General features: G+C 56.5%; 1 protein-coding gene across 3 annotated transcripts in view; it reads left to right on the top strand.

Moving 5' to 3' along the window:
• The first annotated feature begins 219 nt into the window (after nucleotides 1-219).
• Nucleotides 220-6,255, top strand: part of PKMYT1 (protein kinase, membrane associated tyrosine/threonine 1) — a 20,820-nt gene continuing 14,784 nt past the window's right edge. For 2 of the 3 annotated variants that reach the window (XM_019634308.1, XM_019634311.1), the window contains exons 1-3: nucleotides 220-311; nucleotides 698-803; nucleotides 1,474-1,528. The gene's annotated coding sequence lies outside the window, so the exon portion shown is untranslated. The remainder of the gene's footprint in view (nucleotides 312-697; nucleotides 804-1,473; nucleotides 1,529-6,255) is intronic. The other variant, XM_019634309.1, reaches the window with a different exon arrangement.

The raw sequence follows: 6,255 nt of genomic DNA, 5'->3' as shown, positions 1-6,255 counted from the left end.
CGGCGACGCGCACGCAGGGACGTGAGGGGCGGAGCCCCAGATCGCTGGGCGCCTCTGATGGGCTGTATCGGGAAGGGGGCAGGGTAAGAGGTGCTCTTGGGCGGGGCCTCAATTCCGGTTTGGAATTTTTGGCGCGAGTCAGTTCGCCGCGCGTTCAGGGGCCGTTCCTCCTCTAGAGAGTCCTCTTGCCCCGGCGTAGTGAGCTGTCGACGGCAGACCCCAGCCCTCCTGACCGCTCCGAGGTCTCCCGTGACCTCTGCTGACCCAGAATCTGGGACCTTGCGGAGCTGCTCCCTGCCCACCCGTCCCAGGTAAGCCCAGGCCCGGCCCTGAGGGTTCTCGAGCCGGACAGCCCTCCCCTCCGCTCCTCCTTCCTCTCGTCAGCTTCACCTTCCTCCATCCCTCTTCCTCATCCCCCTCCTACAGCCCCCCTCCCGTCGAGTTGGGTCCCGCCCTGCCCCTCTGCTAGCCCCTTTCTGAGCTAGCCCTACCCTGGGCGGCCCCTCCCACTTTCTCTTTAGCCTCTGTGGTGACTGCCCTTGCCCCAGCCCTTCCCCAGCCTCCCTGTCTCCTTTCATCTGGTAGCTCCTTCCCCCAGCTACTGCCCTCCCCTTACTTGTCCCTCCCCAGGAAAAGCCCCACCCACGTTCCATCTATAGCCCCTCCCCCGTGACAGTCAGTCTACTCTGTTCGCCAGGGTTTCCTCACACCCACGGAGGTGAATCAGCTGTGGGCCTGCCCGCGAGGAACTCAGTCTAGCGTGGTAGACCGTGGTCAGCAGATGTGTCCAGCCCAGTGAGAGGGTGAGGCCCGTGGAAGCTGCAGAGGTCACCTGGGCCGTCCTCTGCTCGGAGCCACCCTGGATTCACTCAGGATCCCCAGCTCCTTCTTCCTACCCTGTCCCGCCCCCAAAGCTGTTTGGCCAGGCCAGTGGTGCTAGAACGTAAATGAAATTGGGATAGTCTGAGAACTGGTTTAAGATGCAGATCTTAAAAGATTTAAGTGCCAGGACTGGGCCTGGAGGCTATATTTCTAACCAGTGTCCTAGGGGACCTGACATTCCAGTTCTTCACTTTGAGAAACCCTGGGGTGGGATTCCTGAGGTAAAAGAGGCAGAGGAAAGGTCCTTATCGGTATTTAGGGTGAGCCTTCTAGGCAGGCACGGTTGGGAGTCCCTCCCTGAGCCCTCACTCTCCCAGGGACAGGAGGGCACACTTCAGATGACTGCTCCCCCTGATTCAGTTACTGACTCACCCCTTGTTGGGTATGGCATCTTTTGATACACCGACTTCCTATCAAAATTAAACTCCTCTCCCTTTTGTTTTCTTGTTTTTGTTTCCATTACAATATTATAGCAACACAGCAGCCCTCTCAGCTCCAATACACAAAGTCACTTACACCTGTGGGACCATTGCAACTTTGTTCTTTCAGTGACTCCTCAGAGCCTTATTTATTATATATTATTTATTATAGAACAGCATTTATTGAGGAATCTGCATGCCAGACGCTGGACTGAGCCTTCCCTGAGGTGAGCATTACAGGTCCACAAACCCCTGAGGCCAGGGGTGTTTCAGAATTCAAAATGTGTCAGATTTTAGGAAGCTAATAGGATGCATATAGCATTTATATGTAACACCACCCATGAGTCTGGGACATCATCCAATAATTAAACACATTAATATTTCTGTCAAGGAATATATGCATATTCACACTTAGNCCCAGACACTTCGTTGCACTTTGCCTGCCCCATGCTAGTCTGGGCCCAAGGTGTCTGTTTCAGACCTGGGATAGCTTAGGGCCCCCTACACAGACCCAGACACACAGACACTCAGCTCACCCTGCAGGGTGCCAGGGAAACTTGGCACAAGAGGAGGCAGGCGTGAAGACCAGGAGGGGCCATGCAGGAGGTACAGGCTGGATGCCTACTTGGCCACTGCTAGAGGGAGGGAATGCTGGTGCCCGCCACCACTGCCAGGTTGCCTCGGTGCTGGCATGGGCCTGTGGGAAATGCCAGCTAGCCAGCCAGGGGTCTTGGGCCAATTTGATGCTGCTCAGGACCAGGGCTGGGCCCAGTTGGGCACCCGCAGCCCCTGCATTGCCGACACCTCCGCCGCCAGCACAGCCAATCCCCTCAACTCAGCCCCAGCCAAGACAAGGAGGGCCTGAGAGCACATCAACTACTTGGGGGCCAAGAGAACCCCTGATGGACCCTGGGCCTGAGTTACCCTTTGCCCCCAGGCATGAGGGGACATGGCCCAGGCTCTGGCTACAGGAGCAACATTGAGGGCCAGAGCTAGAAGCCCAGGGCAAAGTGACAGCTGGGGTGTTAAAAGTGCAAGATGGAGGCCCAGGAAGTACATTGCCTAAAATGGCACAGCCTGTGTCAATAGACTCCCAGCCAGCTGCTCATGGTAGCAGCACCTGCCAGGGTGGGAATTCAGGGAGGACAGCTGGAGGGGTGGCCAGGCGCCTGCAGGGCAGACACCTTCTGAACCCGCAGCTATACTAAAGGCCCCTCAGGTCACCCCCTTGGCCATGTATCTGGCAGCTCTTCAGCCCCAATCGCAGGATCAGTGTCTCTGAGGCACTTTTCCAGGCATCCCCAAGCACTGTGCAAAGCTGACCTCTATTAACTTCCTCACCCCACCCACTTGTCAGTTTATTAAAACCTTATGCCAGTGTAAAATATGGCATACATTCCGAAGTGTGCATAAGACAGAAATGTACAATCTAATAAATATCTATTAAAGCGAACACCTATACAGCTGGCACCAAGGTAAAAAAATAGAACACGGCCAGATCCCCAGAAGTATCCATCACAATCTCCTCTTTCCTGCTAGGTTAGCCATGTTTGTACTCGTGGCCGTCATTTCTTTGCCTTTCTTATCTCACGTTATCTTGTTTTGTGGCCCTATCCCTGGAGGGACTTCCCGGTGAAAGTCTGGGCGGGGCCGCGGTGCTGTGGCGGCGACGGGACACACGGGGGCGTGCGCGGCCCAAGCAGGCTCTCACCTGGGTGTGCGGCCGGACCCCGGGAATCCCACGCCTGGGTCGGGGTTGGGGGTTTCCTCCTGGCCTGATCCCCAGCCAAACTCTTTGGTTTTGAATCCTGTGAGTCCGTGCCTCTGTCCCTGTGACCCCGAGATGGGTGTGTAAGTCCTGGCCCCTCTCCTCTAGGTTCCTCCTTTTGGACCAGGCAGCTGCTTTGAAAACTGCAAAACACTATACAAATGAGAGAGTGTTACTGTTATTATTAAACAGTGAGTAAGCTCCTTCTGTGTGCTAGGCCCTTTACTACACATTTCACATGCCTTTTCTCATTTAATGCTCATATCCCCCAAGGATGTAGAAGCTATTATTATTATTGTCCTCTTTTTATAAATGTGGAAACAGGCCCAGAGACATAAGGCAGCTTGGCCATGATTGCACAGCTTCTGTGTGGCAGAGGAGCCCTAATTGCCCTGACTCTATGGCCCATGCTCTTAACCTGCTATCTGTACTTAACTGTACATTATAGCCCTTCCACAGTGAAATGTCCATTGGAAGCATGTTTTTGAATTAAAAAAATATATATATATTTAAAGTCATTGTGAATTACTTTCGAGAATGAGCAGTTGGAAAGGGCCTGAGTCCAGGACTCCTGGAGATGGGGCTGGCAGAGGGGATGGTAGCTGGAGAGGGGCCTGCCTTCTTCCCAGGCTTCCCAGGGACAAGTCTGGGGTCTTTAACAGGGATTCAGCCTGAGTCACAGGGGCTGTGGCTGCCAGAGGTACTAATGCAAAGGAAGAGTGCATGGGGGGAGGGGGGGCTGCAGTCCCCAGAGAAGTTCTGGGCCTAACCTGGGATGCCAGGCTGGTCCATGCACTGGAGAACGTTCGCTGAAGGGCAGGCACTGCAATGGGCCGGGAGCCCGGCAGTCCATGACTTTTCAGACGTGGCAGAGGGGTGGCCAACAAGTAAACCAATAGAGGATAGAATTTCAGATAGAGGTAAGTGCAACGAAAATGAAAGGATATGTGATGAGATGTGGAGTGTTCTAGGGAGGGTGGCCTGGAAGCGTGACACCCCTCCACCCTGTTAAACCGATAAAAGGTGCCCTGCGTGAAGGAGCAACTCCAGCAGCACTAATGTTAGGAATCAGCGCTTGCTCTGTGCTGGTCCCCTGCTAAGAACTTTAAGGGGACCATTCCATTTGAACCTCCAGCTCCGTGAGGTAACCTTCATCAGCTGTTTTTACAGGAGAGGAGGCTAATCTGAATCTCAGGCCCAAGTACGTTCCCAAGTTGATTCAGCCAGGAAGGAGCTGAGGTAAGTGTGAGCTGAACTGAAGTCTCAATTCCAAACAATAGTAAGGGCTGCCTCGGAGGTGGCTGAGTCCTGGAGCAGGGCGGATCCGGCCGGGCTGTCTGGAGGGCTTCCTGAAAGAGGCAGAATTTTCTGGATACCGAAGCAAAAGCCGCGCGTTCCGCGGGTCGGGGGAATGTCTATCTGGCATCCCCATCACATCCCCGGTGTGGCGCGCGGCAGGTGTGGAGGGGGAGCCAGAGAGCCCAGGGAACTCCGCCCCGTCAGGATCCCAGAGGCCGCAGGGACTTCCAGTTCTACTCTGAGGTGATTACTGCTTCCTGGGGCTACACCTCTGGGGCGAAATGCGGTGACCGCTCCTTTTATAGACGCGAATACTGTCAGCCCAGCGAGAGCCGTGGGTTTTGGGACCGGGGGTCAGTGGTCGGTCGACGTTCCAGGAACCAAGCTGGAGAGGCTGAAAGCCGGTTCAGGCCCGGGGCAGGCCAGGCCCAGCCTTGTAGCCACTCCCACCCCGGGCCAGCGCCAAGGAGGTTTTGCGCCTGCGCAATGAGAGCGCACGGACGAGGGAGCTTGGGGGGCGGGGTCGGCGACGCGCACGCAGGGACGTGAGGGGCGGAGCCCCAGATCGCTGGGCGCCTCTGATGGGCTGTATCGGGAAGGGGGCAGGGTAAGAGGTGCTCTTGGGCGGGGCCTCAATTCCGGTTTGGAATTTTTGGCGCGAGTCAGTTCGCCGCGCGTTCAGGGGCCGTTCCTCCTCTAGAGAGTCCTCTTGCCCCGGCGTAGTGAGCTGTCGACGGCCGACCCCAGCCCTCCTGACCGCTCCGAGGTCTCCCGTGACCTCTGCTGACCCAGAATCTGGGACCTTGCGGAGCTGCTCCCTGCCCACCCGTCCCAGGTAAGCCCAGGCCCGGCCCTGAGGGTTCTCGAGCCGGACAGCCCTCCCCTCCGCTCCTCCTTCCTCTCGTCAGCTTCACCTTCCTCCATCCCTCTTCCTCATCCCCCTCCTACAGCCCCCCTCCCGTCGAGTTGGGTCCCGCCCTGCCCCTCTGCTAGCCCCTTTCTGAGCTAGCCCTNCAACTTGTCTGTTCCCCTTCCCACAATTCCACAGCACTGTTCCCACCCCACCCCCAATTCCCCAATAAAAAAAATCTTAAAAAAAAATAATAAGAGTGGGCCTGAAGCCTCCCTTTCATTAGGGATAGTAACCACAGGGATGGGTCACCCAATGCTCAACCTGTCCAAGGGTCCTCGCTTTTCTTAAAGGCTCCACCATGGCCCACTATAGCAGGAGGCCCTCCCAGCTTCACCTCCAACTGCTGCTGAACTCCAGCAGCACTGACTAATTTTGGGGGGCAGACTCTCAGGGGGCCATTGCTCAGGGTGTGGTGGGGCAGGATTGCAAGAAGGGTGCCTGGAGGGCTAGTAACTGCTGTCCATTCCTAGAGGGTGAGTAAATGAAGGTGAACCAGGCATAGGGGGCTTGGTGGGGAGCCAAGTATGGGAGGACAAGAGAGTCAGGCTTGGGAAATGCCAGGGGTTGGGGGTCTGGATACCAGCCTTCACCTCCTCCAGTGAGTCTGTGGATCCCACTGGGCTGGCTGGGGACAGCAATGACTCAGGCCCCTGGACCTGAGTCAGGAAGGCCCAACACCCTGTGTATCTTCTGGCCTGCCCCTGCCCTGTCAGCCTCTCCTGGCACCTTGGCTAAGAAGTCCAGCCTGCCAAACCAGGCAGCCTGGCAGGGTGGGGGCCTAGAGAGGGGCTTCAATGAGGCGTGGGCAGTGGAGGAAGGGTGTTGCTTCTTGTGTGAGGCCTCTGAGCCCATAATACCTATGGGGGCAGGTGCAGCCTCCAGTGGCTACAGGGCTTTTCCCTGGTACCCCCTCACCTATAGTTCCCCCAACACTGAGCTGTGCCTGCACCTCCCCTCCTACCCACCATGGGCTG

This window comes from Hipposideros armiger, unplaced genomic scaffold (genome assembly GCF_001890085.2).
Source record: "Hipposideros armiger isolate ML-2016 unplaced genomic scaffold, ASM189008v1 scaffold_1576, whole genome shotgun sequence".
In the NCBI taxonomy this organism is placed as follows: domain Eukaryota; kingdom Metazoa; phylum Chordata; class Mammalia; order Chiroptera; family Hipposideridae; genus Hipposideros; species Hipposideros armiger.
The sequence above is the reverse complement of the archived record's forward strand: the minus strand, read 5'-3'. Positions and strand labels throughout refer to the sequence as shown.